The 19,962-nt window shown below is 45.3% G+C and overlaps 1 long non-coding RNA gene across 1 annotated transcript; it reads right to left on the bottom strand.

Moving 5' to 3' along the window:
• Positions 1–12,075: 12,075 nt before the first annotated feature.
• Positions 12,076–18,873, bottom strand: LOC130358309 (uncharacterized). The gene is made up of 3 exons (XR_008889461.1): positions 18,741–18,873; positions 12,409–12,646; positions 12,076–12,175 (listed from the first exon to the last, which is right to left on the bottom strand). It is a non-coding gene; the product is annotated as an uncharacterized LOC130358309 (long non-coding RNA).
• Positions 18,874–19,962: the final 1,089 nt, after the last annotated feature.

Here is a 19,962-nt window from a genome sequence, read left to right as displayed (position 1 = left end):
AAATCCACCTCTTTCTGTCCTGACGCTGTATATTATCTGGTCAGGGGGTAAGCTCTTTCTTGTTTTTGCCTATATTGGCTTATGCTCATGTCCACATAATTTAGATAGTTATATTCTGTTTTTGCCTTTACCTTTATAGTACCTTCGGCCCAACATTTTGTACTATTATATTTGGTGTGTCACACCAGTCATCAGTTTTTAGCCTATTACCATCATATATGGGTAAGACTGGCTCATTATCTGTTTTGGTGTCATCTGTGGTTTTCTTTACCTAAGTTAACTTTGATGTATTTATTTATCAGGTCCCAGCACATTCATTAACATAGGGTGTGGCAAACAGTGATCCTTGTGGCACTATATCTATAATACGATGCTGGGCTATTTCATATCTACCCAATTACTCTTGGAGGTATATATTATTAATATTTTTTATACTTTATACTTCATGCATTTGACATTTTTGTTAAAATATGGAACTCTGACAGGTGGTCTTGTGATCTTATTTTTACAGTACTTACTTTGGACAAGGGACATATTCTTCATCTACTCATAGTACAATTAAGGATCCACATTTCTTCCATTGTGGCCAGTGTGGGATGATTTATCTACTTCTCATACATCTATCTATCATTACTCAGTATCAATGTGCGGTTACTATACCTTTGTATCACGTGTGCTTCACTTGTTTGTTTACCACTTTTTTATAGAGTTTTTTTGATTATTATTTGTGATATGTTGACTGCTCCCCTGAGCCCTGATGAACCCCTAACTATAAGTAAGGGTGAAACGCGTAGGTCATTAGGAGTAAGAATATACACATATTAAGTCATTGCATTGTTCATTTTTCATGTTTATGTGACTTATATTATCCCTACTCCCTGTCCACACTTATTGTAGTGAGGGCAAGGGGTTAGACTAGGTAGGGTCGTTTAGGTCAGGTTCTTCACCTGTACCCCAAACCCCTTCCCTTGGTCTGTTGTTCATTATTCAGTGCTATATCTGATACCTTTCTGAGCACTGTATCGTGAGGCATTGTTTTTCTTATTATCTTTATTAATAAAATTATACATTTTTTAGCTTAATGCGTTCTCTGTGGCCTCATTGGTAGATTTTAGTAGTGTTATAACTTTTAACGTTGACATATTATAAGAATGTCTAATCTGTAATTTGATGCCTTTTTTGAGATTTTTCCATCTTTCCTTGGCTTCTTTATGCACATTAATAAAATTTTTTTACCTGGGGTGCCCAAACTTTTGATCCCCACTGTATGTATCTCAAACTACAAACCCCAAGTCATGCCACAAAAATCAAGTCCTCATTTAGATACATCAAATGTAGTAAAACCTAAAAAGAAAACCACATAAAATCACAGTAATAGTAGTAACAACCTAATACATATAATACATTATATACACATAAACAATAGTAAAATACTGTAAAAAGTTGTGGGCAGTGAACTGAAACTTTGGTTTCAAGTACATGAAAGCCAAGCTCCATCTCTGCCCCTGGGGATGCCGGGTATCTTATAGTTGTATAATGAGATCCCTACGGGATTTACGTTCCTTATTTCCTCACATAGACACAAGATAGACAAGATGAAGATTACATTTCCTGTATGTAATTCCATCACACATCGTGCACCATCACATCTCCAGCTCGACACCAGGTCGTATTATCATTCCAATTTCATGATTATAATTTACATGAGAAGTCGACATCCCGGGTAAAGAACAGAAAGAGAGGAATTATCTCTGTAGGATTCCATGAGGGGAAGATGAAGCGATATGTTCAAGAAGCATTTGTGAAGGGGACTGACTTGTCACAGATTTTTAACATTTTTTAAAGAAATAACTTTATGTTCTACACAATGGTGGTGCAACATGCTTTATGGTTGCAGAACGTACGTGATGGTGCAATACTCTTGGGGGTTGCCGTAAAAACATAGTATTACAAGCAATACCTGTGGTCCCACCAGCTTCAGAGGTCAAATCACTACCATAAAAACAGTGGTATGGCATGCTTGATGGTTGCAGAACACACTTGGGGGTACAATATACGCTAGAAGGCTCCGGTAAAAACATAGCTTAACAAACAATTTCTGGGGCTGAGGACTGTCACGCCCCCTCCATAGGCATGCATTGAGGCGGCGGAGCCATGACATCACACTGGGGCGGAGCCGTGACGTCACTATGTTCCGTCCCTGTGATCGCTAGTAATCAGACCCGGAGCGAGCACGCTCCGGGGGCTGATGCTAACAGGGTGCGGCGTGGAAGATCATGGGGGTCCTTTGGATAGGGGATAAGATGTCTTAGCGCCGGAGTACCCCTTTAAGTTTAGCAGTCTGGCCGGCGCTGCAGGAAATGATGAGTGATGGCCGTGCAGATGAGCCGCAGGAGATGTCACTCATCATATTCTCCACACAGCCCACAAGAGCCGCCGCATTACCTGAGCCTGCTGAGCGTGGCCAGGTAAGAAAATATGAAAAATAGAAAAAGCAGAAGTGTCCGGGACCGCCGCTGGTCACAGTTTTAAAGTGGCTGCCGACGGGCTGCTGATCTTTAACAAGAAGCCGGCTCTGCGGCTACTTTAAAACAGTTGCCCCCCCCCCCTACTGAGCAGCCGGCAGGGGGCCCCCCTGGGGGATGGGGGCCCTAGGCAATTGCCTGGCTTGCCCCGCCCTAACGCCGGCTCTGTCTGGGCTCATCTTCCAATAAAAATGAATAGGCAAAAATCTTTGATCCTATTTAGATGACATTGAAATACTGTCCGACAGACATTCACATCGGCATTCATGCTGCAGTCCAGAATGATCCGTAGGGTATGCAGTGGCGTTGCTAGGGTTGATATCACCCAATGCGGTAGAAAGTGGGGTCACCCCATACCCCCGCCAAATAAAGTGTTTCTTTTAGCCTGTTGTGACAGATGCCAGTGGTGTTAGTGTGTTGCATACGACCATTTCCACTATAATAATTAAATATACCAATTGAAATGTAAGAAGAAAGTGCTAAAGAAGCTTTTACCAAAACTACAGCTCCCAGTATGACCTAAGCAGTGGTAAGGCTATGCTGGGAGTTGTTGTTGTTTTATCCTTCATAACTGCAGAACTTACAGTGACTACAGCACTGATGGGACATATGGGGAGATTTATAAAAACCTGTGCTAAGGAAAAGTTGCCCAGTTGTCCATAGTAACCAATCATATAGCTTCTTTTATTTTTAACAAGGCTTCTGCAGAATGAAAGAAGTGATCTGATTGGTTGCTGTGGGCAACTTTTCCTTTGCACAGCTTTTGATAAATCTTCTCCATAGTGAGGAGAATACATAATGATATCAGTGACTACAGGTGACAGCTTCTCAATAGTGAGGAGAATACACAATGACATTAGCGACTACAGGTGACGTCTTCTCTATAGTGAGGAGAATACACAATGATATCAGTGATTACAGGTGACGTCTTCTCTATAGTGAGTAGAATACGCAATGATATCGGTGACTACAGGTGACGTCTTCTCTATAGTGAGGAGAATACACAATATCAGTGACTACAGGTGATGTCTTCTCTATAGTGAGGAGAATACACAATGATATCAGTGACTACAGGTGACGTCTTCTCTATAGTGAGAAGAATATACAATGATATCAATGACTACAGGTGACAGCTTCTCTATAGTGAGGAGAATACACAATGACATCAGCGACTACAGGTGGCGTCTTCTCTATAGTGAGGCGAATACACAATGATATCAGTGATTACAGTTGACGTCTTCTCTATAATGAGGAGAATACGCAAATATATCAGTGACTACAGGTGACGTCTTGTCTATAGTGAGGAGAATACACAATGATATCAGTGACTACAGGTGATGTCTTCTCTATAGTGAGGAGAATACACAATGATATCAGTGATTACAGGTGACGTCTTCTCTATAGTGAGGAGAATACACAATGATATCAGTGATTACAGGTGATGTCTTCTCTATAGTGAGGAGAATACACAATGATATCAATGACTACAGGTGATGTCTTCTCTATAGTGAGGAGAATACACAATGATATCAGTGATTACAGGTGACATCTCTATAGTGAGGAGAATACGCAATGATTTTAGTGACTACAGGTGACGTTTTCTCTATGGTGAGGAGAATACACAATATCAATGACTACAGGTGATGTCTTCTCTATAGTGTGGAGAATACACAATGATATCAGTGATTACAGGTGACGTCTTCTCTATAGTGAGGAGAATTTGCAATGATATCAGTGACTACAGGTGACGTCTTCTCTATAGTGAGGAGAATACACAATGATATCAGTGACTACAGGTGACGTCTTCTCTATAGTGAGGAGAATACACAATGATATCAGTGACTACAGGTGATATCTTCTATATAGTGAGGAGAATACACAATGAAATCAGTGACTACAGGTGACATCTTCTCTACAGTGAGGAGAATACACAATGATATCAGTGACTACAGGTGACGTCTTCTCTACAGTGAGGAGAATACACAATAATATCAGTGATTACAGGTGACATATTCTCTATAGTGAGGAGAATACACAATTATATCAGTGACTACAGGTGACGTCTTCTCTATAGTGAGGAGAATACACAATGAAATCAGTGACTACAGGTGACGCCTTTTCTATAGTGAGGAGAATACACAATGATATCAGTGATTACAGGTGACATCTTCTGTATAGTAAGTTGCTGGTGCATGATGATGGTGCTGCTGATGGATGATGGGGGTGCTACTGCCAGATGAGCATTCCCCCCTTGCAGTAGCACCCCCTTCATCCATCAGCAGCCCTATCCTCCAGGCAATAGCATCCACCATCAACATCCCCCCACCCCCCATTCCCCCTACCCCCTGTGGTAATAGCATCAGCTGACGGATGATGGGAGTGCTACTGCTGGGGCGGTTTGGTGGATGACCCCCCTCCCAGCAGTAGCACCCTCATCATCTAACAACCCACCCCCCCACCACAGCAGTTGCACCCTCATCATCTGGGGTCATCTGAAAATGAAAAGCTACATGAACACGACCATCATTCATGTGCCGTCATTCTGGAAATTGCTTTCACTCACGCAACACGCAGCACATACAGAACATAAGTGGTGAAACTGTCCTTGCAACTTCACATTCCTTTACTAAAAGGCAGAATTAAAGAGCCACTCCGCCTTTATACTACACCCTGTGGGGGAGATTTATTATTGATTTTAGAGCATTTTTTGTTGTCTATGTTTTGGCGCAGTTCAGGCGCAAGCAGCATATTTAGGGACTTTTATGCGCCTTTTGATATAGACAGTTTCACTCTTTTTTCCTACCAGTAGAACTTTTTCTTTTTGGCCATGCGGTGGTCACGTATTTATCATTTGCAACTTGTGTCAAAAGTCGCTATTTTCTGGCGGAAAGGTACTTTTCTAGACGCAAAGCTACACCACCTATCAGTAGGCGTGAGAATCACTTCTACCTTCTGCAATTCAACCTTTAACCTCTTGTGGACGACAGCGTCCCACTCCCCTTCTATGACACTTCCTGAGTGCGGGTCATAGCTGGGTGGTCCTGGCGGCTATCTGCCACCAGAACCCATCTCTAATGCCAGACATCACCGATCACGGTGATGCCCGGCTTTAACCCCTTAGACACCGCAATCAAATTTGATTGTAGCGTCTAAAATGCCCGGCAGCTCTGTGAAAACACCTAACCTGCAAAATTCAGGACCCGGGAAAGTGTCTACTTCCATCCCTCACAAGCGTCTGGATAAAGTGTATGTGGTAGAGCTTTTCCCACCACAGCAGAACTGCGCAAAATCCATCATCCTGCTGCACCTTCTTGATAAATAAGATGCACGCTAGTCAAACCCCCCACCCAAAAAAAACTTGGGAAAATAGCTCTACCGCAGACATTCTTTGATAAATCATGGCCACAGTGTGGGTGAAATATACCCTAAGCCTATTACATAAGCACAGGCTACAATATGTAGTACTTATGACCCCAAATGTTATTATAGGAAGTGCCGGTAGTTGTCATATAAAAGATTGTCTAAAGCAATGTTCTCAAACCAATGGGTTGCAAAACTACAACTTCCAGCAGGGAACTGACATCTCTGCCCTTCTAACACAGTTCTCCGGTGGAAAACAATTTTTTTGTTAAATCAACTTGTGCCAGAAAGTTAAAGTTATGGGGATTTGTTCCTGCTCTGGACAGTTCCTGATATGGACAGAGGTGTCAGCAGAGAGCACTGTGGTCAGACAGAAAAGAACTACACAACTTCCTGTGGAGTATACAGCAACTGATAGGTACAGGAACTTTTTGGCACCAGTTGATTAAAAAAAAAATGTGTTTTACACCGGAGTACGCCTTTAATGCTTTAAAAGTGGTGAATGAAACAGTTTAAGTGTGGCTGAGTGTTTCTACTTACATGTTTACAACAACAATTCCTATCTCTGTCTTTGGTCCCTGCTCACTTCCCACAGTCACATCGATCTACCTGACCTTGTAACATGTCAGGAATCAATCATTCTTAACCTAACCCCCAAAGACCCTTATTCAACGTGCAGTGTCCCACCAAGTGTTGCTATAGGACATTGTGTTGGTTGTCGGACATTGCTCCTGTGTTCTCAGGACTGTAATGTTTTACTTTTTGTTGCACACTTTTGTGATATTATTCTGTACCATTTTGTAGGCTGCAGGAGTAAGGGAGTCCATACACTTGTAGTGTTCCATACTCTAGCATATGAAATGTTCCGGAAGGTGGGAGGAGACTGCCCTGGCTTTAAACCTTTTGTCTTAGAAAGTGGAAGTTAATCTACTCTAGCAGAGTCTATCTTAGACTAAGATTTATTCTAGAGTCTAGAATAAGGAAGTGAGAAGGAGTTTTGCTGTCTCTACATACAGGAGAAGACAAGTGTTATTACAGCCTCTACATCAGAGGACCTTTGTGGCCTTCACACTTAAAGGGATACTCCGCTGCACAGCGTTTGGAACAAACTGTTCCGAACGCTGGAGCCGGGAGCTTATGATGACATAGCCCCGCCCAATCATGATGTCACGCCTTGCCCCCTCAATGCAAGTCTATGGGAGGGGGCGTGGCAGCCATCACGCCCCCTCCCATAGACTTGCATTGAGGGGTGGGGAGTTAAGTCATGAGGGGGCGGGGCTATGATGTCTCAAGCTCTCTGCGCCGGCTCCAGCGTTCGGAACAGCTTGTTCCCAACACTGAGCAGCGGAGTACCCCTTTAAGGAGGACCAGTGTCATACCATTTGCCTGGGACCATTTGATGCTGCGACAAAGCAAGAAGGTAATCCTGGAGAGTCAATTACAGTTTATTCACAGGACCTGCACCCCACCATTGGCATCGCAGCTCATTGACTGTAATTACAGCTACATTTGGGAACAGCTAATTGCCATTGAGCACACTTTGGACTAAAGCTGCTCACCAGAGGCTAGAAAAGAGTATAACATATCTGTGACCCCTTTCTTTAATTCTACATACTCCAAAGGGCATTACCTTACCTCCAGTCATCTACAACCACCTGTTGGAATATTGCAGTACAAAGACTATGCCTTTTCCCTTGTGATAGATCCCTCCTGTTCAGTAAAGAGTCTTTCCATTTCTACCAGCTTCTGTGTCTGGTGTGTTAAGTGCACCTAACCATCAGGGCACCCCACCTAAGATCATCTCCAGGGTGTACCCCAGGGGAAATTACCATCTACACCACTGACCACGTGGGCCCCTCATCACTGGCCCAACTCAGAGAGGATGGGAACATGGGAACCCCTTGTGTTACCCTAACTGTCAACCATACTTGGCTATGGAACCACTGTGCCCAGTCAACCTGCATACTTTGTCCCCTATATTACACTTACCACTGGACTCTGCAGTACAAACATGTATGTATTACAAAACTGTGCAACACACACTGTGCAAGGGTTCTTTATTAGGCATGACTTTATAAAATGTAATAGTAGTTAAAGGGGTACTCCTCTTGCCAGTGTTCGGAAGTAAATGTTCTGAAGGCTGTTTTTACTTCGGGGGTCGGCCACGCCCCTCATGACATCACGACCACACCCCATCAATGCAAGTCTATGGGAGGGGGCATGTTGGCCGTCACACCCCCTCCCATAGACTTGTATTGAGGGGGCGTGGTTGTGACATCATGAGGGGCGTAGCCGATCCCCGCAGCGCGAAAACAGCCTTCAGAACATTTACTTCCGAACGCTGGCCAGTGGAGTACCCCATTAACTAATATTACATTTTCCTCTGAAATCCTTGCTGTAGCTACAAAGGTCTAATGTCCTTAGACAGTGAACCTCCTGGCGAACCAGCCAAGGTAGATAATTAATGGGACGCTTATCTGACTATCCTACTTAGGGTCTATTCACACGTACAGTATTCTGTGCAGATTTGATGTGCAGGATTTTCTGCTGCAGATTTCAATGTAAACTGAGTGATGAGCATAGCTTCAAATCCTGCGGATGAAATCTGCGCAGAATACTGCACGTGTGAATAGACCCTTAATATGGGAGAAATACATCTCATTTACTGCATGAAAAGAATAAAGCCTCCTGTCTATTAAAGGAAACGTATCTAGGACACAGAGCACAATGAATATTGTACAAGAAAGGAAATAAGAAATTATATTAGATGAGATTGAAGGTGAAGTAACATGAAACTATTAACAGATTAATGACACAATGGGGGATGGTAATAATCTGTGAGATGAGGGAGCAATTGATCTATAATCCAGGATATACTGTATGGGATCCTGATTTATTCATGATTTATAATGGCCTACGTGCTCATCTTTAGTATTTATCTATTTCATATCTATCTATCTCATATCTATCTATCTATCTATCATCTCATATCTATCTATCTATCTCATATATATCTCATATCTACCTATCTCATATATATCTATCTATCTCTCTATCTATCTATCTCATATCTATCTATCTAACTGTCTATCTAAGTATAAATGGATGTAGGCAGCACACCAAAATAGGTGAAAAAATAAGTGCTTTTATTCCAAGGAAAATTGACAACGTTTTAGCGATCTCTCACCGCCATTTTCACTTGAAAATGGCGGTGAGAGATCGCTGAAACGTTGTCAATTTTCCTTGGAATAAAAGCACTTATTTTTTCACCTATTTTGGTGTGCTGCCTACATCCATTTATACTTAAAGAGGACCGGAGCATCGAGGTTCAAGGGCTTGCACCCAATCACCTGGATACGAGGAGGTGCTGCTTTATATGATAATTGTTATCTATCTATCTCATATCTATCTATCTCATATGTATCTCATATCTATCTATCTATCTATCTATCTATCTCATATCTATCTATCTATCTCATATGTATCTCATATCTATCTATCTATCTATCTATCTCATATCTATCTATCTCATATCTATCTATATATCTATCTCATATCTATCTATCTCATATCTATCTATATATCTATCTCATATCTATCTATCTCATATCTATCTATCTCATATGTATCTCATATCTATCTATCTATCTATCTATCTATCTCATATCTATCTATCTCATATCTATCTATATATCTATCTCATATCTATCTATCTATCCATCTCATATCTATCTCATATCTATCTATCTCATATCTATCTATCTCTCTCATATCTATCTCTCTCATATCTATCTCTCTCATATCTATCTCTCTCATATCTATCTCTCTCATATCTATCTCTCTCATATCTATCTATCTCATATCTATCTCATATCTATCTATCTATCTATCTATCTATCTCATATCTATCTATCTCATATCTATCTATCTATCTCATATCCATCTATCTCATATCTATCTATCTCATATCTATCTATCTATCTCATATCTATCTATCTCATATCTATCTATCTATCTCATATCTATCTATCTCATATCTATCTATCTCATATTTAGTAGTCAAGTAGAAGCAGTGGCACTCCAAGCTGGTGAAATAAAGTGATGTCTTTATTTACTCCAAAGTGCTCACTTTGGAGTAAATAAAGACATCACTGTTACGCCGAGCGCTTCGGGTCCCCGCTCCTCCCCGGAGCGCTCGCAGCATCCTCTCATTCGCAGCGCCCCGGTCAGACCTGCTGACCGGGTGCGCTGCAATATCTCTCCCAGCCGGGATGCGATTCGCGACGCGGGAGGCGCCCGCTCGCGATGCGTGTCCCGGCTCCCGTACCTGACCCGTTCCCCGTCTGTCTTGTCCCGGCGCGCGCGGCCCCGCTCCTTAGGGCGCGCGCGCGCCGGGTCTCTGCAATTTAAAGGGCCACTGCGCCACTGATTGGCGCAGCAGGCCTAATCAGTGTTATCACCTGTGCACTTCCCTACTTAAACCTCACTTCCCCTGCACTCCCTCGCCGGATCTTGTTGCCATTGTGCCAGTGAAAGCGTTTCCTTGTGTGTTCCTAGCCTGTGTTCCAGACCTTCTGCCGTTGCCCCTGACTACGATCCTTGCTGCCTGCCCTGACCTTCTGCTACGTCCGACCTTGCTCTTGTCTACTCCCTTGTACCGCGCTTATCTCAGCAGTCAGAGTGGTTGAGCCGTTGCTAGTGGATACGACCTGGTTGCTACCGCCGCTGCAAGACCTTCCCGCTTTACGGCGGGCTCTGGTGAATACCAGTAGCAACTTAGAACCGGTCCACCAACACGGTCCACGCCAATCCCTCTCTGGCACAGAGGATCCACCTCCAGCCAGCCGAATCGTGACAATCACTTTATTTCACCAGCTTGGAGTGCCACTGCTTCTACTTGACTACTTCACTTTGGATCTCTGACCCAGATCAACAGCAGTCAGGCACCCGTTCACTTTTATCGCAGGAGTGCTGCTTCCCTCCTCTACTACTATCTCATATCTATCTATCTTTCTATCTCATATCTATCTATCTTTCTATCTCATATCTATCTATCTATCTTTCTATCTCATATCTATCTATCTCATATCTATCTATCTATCTCATATCTATCTATCTCATATCTATCTATCTTTCTATCTCATATCTATTTATCTATCTCATATCTATCTCACATCTATCTATCTCATATCTATCTATCTATCTCATATCTATCTATCTATCTTTCTATCTCATATCTATCTATCTCATATCTATCTCATATCTATCTATCTCATATCTATCTCTCATATCTATCTATCTCATCTCATATCTATCTATCTCATATCTATCTATCTATCTATCTAACGAAAAGAAAGCGGGCAGCACAGCCAAGTTGAAGGTGGTGCTAGCTGGTTGACTCGGTCCCAAGTGCCAAAGATATATGTAGAAAAACAGCAGCACTCCAAGGTATACATGAATAATGTGTGGCTTTATTCACCAAAGCATCAGAGGCTGCGATGTTTCAGCCTTCTCACAAGGCCTTTGTCAAGCAATGATTATTACACAGTGCATGATATTTATATTGTTCAGGTGTGGTACAATTAGTGACTAGTGTTGCTCGCCAATATTCACAATGCAAATTTTATTCACGAATATCGCATATTCGCGAATATTCGCGAATATAGCACTATATATTCTATATTCGTAATTATGAATATTCTTTTCTTTTTTTTTTTTTTTTTTTCTTTCACAATCACAGTGATCATCCCTCTCTGCTTCCAGCTTGTGTGGTGTAAAGAAGGCTCTAATACTACTGTGTGAGACTGGCGAATTTTCGGTTACGCTAATTTTTGTATATGCTAATATTCTCATATGTTAATTTTCGCATATGCGAAAATAAACCGAGAATATTACGAATAAGCGAATTTAGCGAATATATGACGAATATTCGTCCATATATTCGCGAATATTCGCGAATTCGAATATGGCCTATGCCGCTCAACACTAATAGTGACGTAATATGTTTACAAATGAATATCAAAACAAAAGCAGTGACAGTATGATCATAGGTGGACAGGCAAAATACAAACACCGCATATACATCAGATGTCTGCCACATATGAAAAAAAAACAGCAAGTTCACATCAAACATAAATACTGTACTCATAGAGTCCATAAAATCAATATATATGATAACGTGATAAGTGTACCTTCCAGCGGAGGAGGAGTTCTGGCACATGTGGCGCACACCGGAACTTGTGGAAACGCTGTACGGGGTGCAGTGCAATGGCATTTGCACCGTTTCCGGTCTAAAACGGAAGTGACGTTGTTAAACAAAAGTACATGTGGAGCCACTCGCGCATGCGCCCTAATGCACCGTCCGGGCGTGCGCCATCTTGGAACCTGGCATCACCTTACTGGCTGGTGTCATCACAAGCTTCTGTGCAGCCGTTGACTGGTTATACCAGCACATCGTGGGGGTGGGGGAATGCCCATCTAAGGGGCGGTTATCACAGAACGGTACCCGTTCTTCTAGACTTACCCGATCTAGTGTCAGTCCCGGTGGGCAACCATCCGAGCGACAGCATATCGGTCCGCTCACTTGTTTGGGTCATCCAGGCATCCACTTGCCCATCTTTGTTCCTGGCTGTCTGCGTGTTTATTCGGGCATCAAAGGGTGCTCAGATGTTGTGGCTATGTAGAGAAAAGTAAATAAAAAGTCTCCCGACAGCGTTCCTCATGTCCAGTGTGTTTCTTCATGCGCCGCTCTCCAACTCCACCTATGGAAGGAAAAGAAAGTGATTACACACGTGGATATAACAAAAAGTTCTCAATCTTACAGCAGGGATTACAGAGACACCCTGTTGCTTACATTACATCAGAAGAATGATATGATTTTTCAAGGATTGCAGATTTTATGGCTAATCTTGTATTCCATGTTGAGACCTGCTGGTTTCAGGGAATTTAAGGTATAAATTCACCTGAGCTCTCTTCTTTTCAACAGACTCACACGATCACCACTTTTTTTTAGTGGAGGAATGTGGTCTATTAACATAAACCGTATAGCTTTTATCTTTACATTGGTCTACCAGGTTCTGGGGATAGCCACATTCTGTAACGTTTGATGCCATCCTGGTGAGGGCTGGCTCCAATCTCTCAACAGAACTGACTATCCTTTTAGCCCTTAACATCTGGCTGGTGGGTAGTGAATTAAGCATATGCCTAGGGTGTTGGCTGTAGTACCTCAGTATTGAGTTACTGTCTGTAGGTTTTACATACAGATCAGTAACTGTCACGATTCGGCTTCCAGGTAGTGGATCCTCTGTGTCAGCGAGGGATTGGCGTGGACCGTGCTAGTGGACCGGTTCTAAGAGGCTACTGGTATTCACCAGAGCCCGCCGCAAAGCGGAATGGTCTTGCTGCGGCAGTAGCAACCAGGTCGTATCCACTAGCAACGGCTCTACCTCGCTGACTGCTGAGAAGGCGTGGGACAGAAGGACTAGGCAGAGGCAAGGTCAGACGTAGCAGAAGGTCGGGGGCAGGCGGCAAGGTTCGTAGTCAGGATGGGTAGCAGAAGTTCAGGTACACAGGCTTTGGACACACTAAACGCTTTCACTGGCACAAGGCAACAAGATCCGGCAAGGGAGTGCATGGGAGGAGGTCAGATAAAGGCAGGGAGCAGGTGGAAGCCAATTAAGCTAATTGGGCCAGGCACCAATCATTGGTGCACTGGCCCTTTAAGTCTCAGAGAGCTGGCGCGCGCGCGCCCTAGAGAGCGGAGCCACGCGCGCCAGCACATGACAGCAGGGGACCGGGACGGGTAAGTGACCTGGGATGCGATTCGCGAGCGGGCGCGTCCCGCTGTGCGAATCGCATCCCCAACGGCCAAGACAGTGCAGCGCTCCCGGTCAGCGGGACTGACCGGGGCGCTGCAGGGAGAAAGACGCCGTGAGCGCTCCGGGGAGGAGCGGGGACCCGGAGCGCTAGGCGTAACAGTACCCCCCCCCTTAGGTCTCCCCTTCTCTTTGTCCGGTAACTGCCTCCCCTGGGATGAGGACACCGGGAAAGAATGGAGGGTTTCCTCAACGGCAGGCAGTACAGCAGGAGTGGGAATGGGGAGGGAGGGCAGAGGGCGAGGCCTGGCACGGGGCAGTGTGACACCAGGACGGGGGCCATGGGGAGGCACAGAGGCTTGCCTGACGGGACTGGGAGGGGGGGAGAGGCACTTCCTGTGGCAGGCAGAGTCCCAGTTCCTGATCTCCCCGGTGGTCCAATCAATGGTGGGGGAATGAAGCCGGAGCCAAGGCAGACCGAGGAGGATCTCAGAGGTACAGTTGGGGAGAATGAAGAACTCAATCCTTTCGTGGTGGGGTCCGATAGACATCAGGAGGGGTTCTGTGCGGTAACGCACGGTGCAGTCCAATCTGGCTCCGTTGACCGCGGAAATGTAGAGCGGCTTGACGAGACGGGTCACCGGGATGCTGAATTTATTAACAAAGGACTCCAAAATAAAATTTCCAGAGGCACCGGAGTCCAAGCAGGCCACGGCTGAGAGGGAGGAGTTGGCCGAAGAAGAAAACCGCACGGGTACCGTGAAACGTGGAGGAGCAGACCTGGAACCAAGAGACGCCACACCCACGTGAGCTGGGTGCGTGCGTGCGTCTCCCAGGCGCGGAGGACGGACAGGGCAATCCACCAAGAAATGCCCGGCACTGGCACAGTAAAGACAGAGATTCTCTTCCCTACGGCGATTCCTCTCTTCCCGGGTCAGGCGAGACTTATCCACCCGCATGGCCTCCTCGGCGGGAGGCCCAGGCGTAGACCGCAACGGACACTGTGGGAGAGGTGCCCAGAGATCCAAGTCTTTTTCCTGGCGGAGCTCTTGGTGTCGCTCAGAAAAACGCATGTCAATGCGGGTAGCTAGATGGATGAGTTCTTGCAGATTGGCAGGAATCTCTCGTGCGGCCAGCACATCCTTGATGCGACTGGATAGGCCTTTTTTAAAGGTCGCGCAGAGAGCCTCGTTACTCCATGACAACTCGGAGGCAAGAGTACGAAATTGGATGGCGTACTCGCCCACTGAAGAATTACCCTGGACCAGGTTCAACAGGGCAGTCTCGGCAGAAGAAGCTCGGGCTGGCTCCTCGAAGACACTCCGGAGTTCAGCGAAGAAGGCCTGGACTGTGGCTATGGCAGGATCATTGCGGTCCCAGAGCGGTGTGGCCCAAGACAAGGCCTTTCCTGAAAGAAGGCTTACTACGAACGCCACCTTAGACCGTTCTGAAGGAAACAAGTCCGACAACATCTCCATATGCAGGGAACACTGAGACAAAAATCCACGGCAGAGTTTAGAGTCCCCATCAAATTTGTCCGGCAGGGACAAGCGGAGGTTAGGAGCGGCCACTCGCTGCGGAGGAGGTGCAGGAGCTGGCGGAGGAGATGGTTGCTGCTGTAGCAGAGGCAGAAGTTGCTGTAACATGGCGGCCAACTGCGACAGCTGCTGTCCTTGTTGGGCAATCTGCTGCGATTGCTGAGCGACCACCGTGGGAAGATCAGCGAGACTTGGCAGCGGCACCTCAGCGGGATCCATGGCCGGATCTACTGTCACGATTCGGCTTCCAGGTAGTGGATCCTCTGTGTCAGCGAGGGATTGGCGTGGACCGTGCTAGTGGACCGGTTCTAAGAGGCTACTGGTATTCACCAGAGCCCGCCGCAAAGCGGAATGGTCTTGCTGCGGCAGTAGCAACCAGGTCGTATCCACTAGCAACGGCTCTACCTCGCTGACTGCTGAGAAGGCGTGGGACAGAAGGACTAGGCAGAGGCAAGGTCAGACGTAGCAGAAGGTCGGGGGCAGGCGGCAAGGTTCGTAGTCAGGATGGGTAGCAGAAGTTCAGGTACACAGGCTTTGGACACACTAAACGCTTTCACTGGCACAAGGCAACAAGATCCGGCAAGGGAGTGCATGGGAGGAGGTCAGATAAAGGCAGGGAGCAGGTGGAAGCCAATTAAGCTAATTGGGCCAGGCACCAATCATTGGTGCACTGGCCCTTTAAGTCTCAGAGAGCTGGCGCGCGCGCGCCCTAGAGAGCGGAGCCGCGCGCGCCAGCACATGACAGCAGGGGACCGGGACGGGTAAGTGACCTGGGATGCGATTCGCGAGCGGGCGCGTCCCGCTGTGCGAATCGCATCCCCAACGGCCAAGACAGTGCAGCGCTCCCGGTCAGCGGGACTGACCGGGGCGCTGCAGGGAGAAAGACGCCGTGAGCGCTCCGGGGAGGAGCGGGGACCCGGAGCGCTAGGCGTAACAGTAACTAAGCAGTATCCATCAATGCTTACAAGAGTGTCCAAGAATTGGACAGCTGTGGATGAACATGTTAGTGTAAATTGGATGTTGGGGTGTACACTTTTCAAAATTTCGTGAAAGGCTTGGAGTTGGATGTTATTACCGGACCAGACGAGTAAGATGTCGTCGATGTATTGCCACCACCCCAGCACATGGCTGAAGTGGTGGGATACAAAGACGACATCCTCCTCTAGATGGGCGATGAACATGTTTGCATACCTCGGTGCAACGTTCGTCCCCATCGCGGTCCCAACGCATTGAATGTAGAACTGCTCGTTGAACCTGAAGTAGTTCCTAGTTAGGACTATCCTCAGGAGATCAACTAGCAAGTTCACCTGATCAGTAGAGAAGTCATGATAGATAGCCTGTTTCACAGCCTCTATTCCTCCATCATGGGGAATGGAGGTGTAGAGGCTTACTATGTCTAGTGTTGCCAAGATGGCGCCCTCTGGCACAAACACATTTTTTATTTTTTCGAGCAAATCTGAGGTGTCACGTATATAGGACTTGGCATAAGATCGTAGGACCTTATCGAGAAAGATGGAGATATGACTTGTTATGGATTCCCTCCCGGACACTGTGGGGCATCCGGGAGGGTCCTCCAATGACTTGTGAATTTTTGGTAATATGTAAAAATAAGGAGTAATGGGATTTTTTACCAATAAAAAAAATCAAAAAGTGATTTGTCAATAAGGCCAGTTTCCAAGGCAGGGAGCAATGTCCCCTTAATGTCCCTCTCAATGTCCCATCTAGGGTCAATATGGACCTTCCGATAGGTCACAGTATCCTCAAGCTGTCTATTTGCCTCCGCGATATACTTGGACCTGTCCATCGCCACATCTGCCCCGCCTTTGTCTGCGGTTTTGAAGTTGTGGTTCTGGACAAGTTCAAGCATCGCAGAGATCTGTTCTTTAGTTAAATTGGGGTGTAAATAGTGAGTCGACTCATTTTTAAGGTGTTCAACATCTTTTTTTTACCAAGGTAAAAAATGTGTCCAAGATTGGAGAATGTGTGGCTGGTGTATAGTCACTTGGTACATGTATACCATATTCTTGTAAGCGAAAACAACATGTATTAAGTTCAACATTTGGAGGTGGACCTCCCCCTGTTCTCCAGAAAACCAAACACGAAGTTTTAGCTTCCTGAAAAACGATTTATCTATCTATCTATCTATCTATCTATCTATCTATCTCATATCTATCGATCTATCTATCTATCTCATATCTATCTATCTATCTCTCATATCTATCTCATATCTATCTATCTCATATCTATCTCATATCTATCTATCTATCTCTTATCTATCTATCTATCTCATATTTATCTACCTATCTCATCTCTATATTTCCATCTATCTCATCTCTATATTTCCATCTATCTCCTATCTATCTATCTATCTATCTCATATCTATCTATCTATCTATCTCATATCTATCTATCTGTCTATCGCATACACATACTAATTTCCTAAAATCCACTTTCAAGTAATAAACTTCTATGCACGTGTCACATGACAATTTTCTACCATTCATCTACTTTAAGATTTTGTACTTTGACCATGACCTTTACAGATTTCTGTAAAAAAATGAAAGGTAATTTTCCAAAAATGATCTTATAGCTAAGAATGCACTCCGCCTTATGACCACTAGGTGGAGAACTTTGATTAAAAAGTTTGTTGCCAGTACCATTGGTTCACAAAAAAATCCCTGTCCAAGCGAGTTTATGTTATCATGGCATTTATTTGTCCAACATTCTGCATCATATTATTTTATAATACCTTTTTCCCTTACATCCAACCAGCTGCATAGATGGGGTTAACTACCCCCCATGGACTGGTAGGACAACGGAATGTTTAATGGGCTCAAACTGAAATTTATTGGATTAATCCAATTAGGACCCTCTATAAAGAGTGGGATCACCCCCAGCCCACAGAGTTTACATTAATGTCCCATGGCTTAGCACCTTGGGGGTGGAGCTTAGTACAATTTTGGCACCTGCCTATTGCAGGAAGGCTGATGATATCACACAGAGTCCCTGCTTTCTTTTGGGGGTATTTTGCTGAACCCATCTGGTTGCTCTTTTTGTTTAGAACATTTTTCCATTGTTTGGCCGGTATGGCTCCCTTTAGCAAGTGTTCGAGGCATCAGTCGCCTCATAGAATGAAGGTTTTCTATGAGCCAAGATCCCATGAGGAGACTCCATTCCTCCTCCTCCTCTTCTGACAAGAAGGCAAAGCAACTTTTTTAAAGGGGAACTCCACTGGCCAGTGTTCCGGCTGCGTTCAGAACATTTAGTTCTGAACACTGTGCGAGCGCTGCGGGGGTCGGCCACGCCCCTTCGTGCCATCATGTTACGCCCCTCAATGCAAGTCTAAGAGGGGGCATGTCCCCTCTGAAGAACAGGAGTAACATACTCTGGATGTTTTGAGATGCCTCTGGATCTATGTGAGTAGATTTCGTGACTTCAGGAAGGAAGGAAAATCTTATTCTGTTTGCCGGTAATTTGGAAGGTCGGAAGGCATCCAAATTTACCATAAGCAGATGGATTAAAGTCGCTGGATCCTCAGGACTTCATAAGAACCCATTCCTCTAGGGTTGTAGTGACCTCTTTTATTGTAAGAAGCCTCTTCCTTTATCTTCAGGAGCAGCCTCGTGGAGCTCTGAGTCTACTTTTATCTCCCATTATAGGCTAGGATGTTTGAGTACTTGGACTTTGGGCGAACTGTGCCAACTTCTGCCTGGCTGAAAAGCATCTCATGGAATCTTCTTCTTGCTAACTCACCATCTGTGCTGCTGGTGGGACATAAGGGAATTGTTAATTTCTAACAATAATATGTTTTCCCTTAGTACTAACAGCAGCGCACAAATATCTCACCCTAGTTAGCTTGTTATAACACAGCGGACTGTTAGTGGTCCCCCCCTTTAATCTAATACATTTCTTCTTGGGTTCAATAAATATTCCGCCGTCCTACCAGTCCATAGAAGGGGGGAAGGTAGTTAACCCCATCTGTGCTGCTGTTAGGACTAAGGGAACGCAAATTATTATCGTTAAAAATAAACAAATAGCATTTGAAGTTCCAGAGCTCCATTTCGCCTCCTTCGATACGGGTCTGGTATTCTGTGCCGTTCTTTTTACTGTTATAACTATAGATCAGTGGCCTCTAAACTGGGGACTGTCTGTCTTGGTCTGCTTGGAATTGTAGTTTATGCAACATTTTAGAGGTCCACAGTTTGGAGACCACTGGTATAGATTAGAGCCCTGCATTGGGATTGGGATCCCGCGGGACCCGCCAAAAACTTGTGGGTGGTCAGGAGGCTGCTGCGTGCGGGAGCGGGCGGTCAGGCGCTGTGCCTGCGGGTCCCACACTGCCGCAGCCGGGTTGCCACCAAAAAGGGAAAGATGCCTGGCACTGACAAGAGAAAATATATATATATTTTTTATTTCCCGCCCCGGCCTGCATGCCTGTGACTCACGGCACCACAGAGGGGGAATGAAAGTCTGTATGCCTTGAGTGTGCGTGCGCATATAGCCTCCCCCTTCCTCTGCGGCGTTGGTAGTGAGGTGCAGGCCGGGAAGGGGATTCACTCTTGCACGTGCCGGGAAGGGGATGCTGCTCCAGAACCACAGCTCAGCTTCAGGTACCCCTGTCACTTGTCCTCCCCACTGTCAATCCTGTTGTCACCCCTGTTCCCCCCCCATTCAGCCCTTCTACACCCCTTCTATACACATGGGGGTATGTGCAGAGCATTGCAC

Source organism: Hyla sarda, chromosome 2 (assembly GCF_029499605.1).
Source record: "Hyla sarda isolate aHylSar1 chromosome 2, aHylSar1.hap1, whole genome shotgun sequence".
In the NCBI taxonomy this organism is placed as follows: Eukaryota; Metazoa; Chordata; class Amphibia; order Anura; family Hylidae; genus Hyla; species Hyla sarda.
This window is presented reverse-complemented; position numbering and strand designations above follow the sequence as displayed.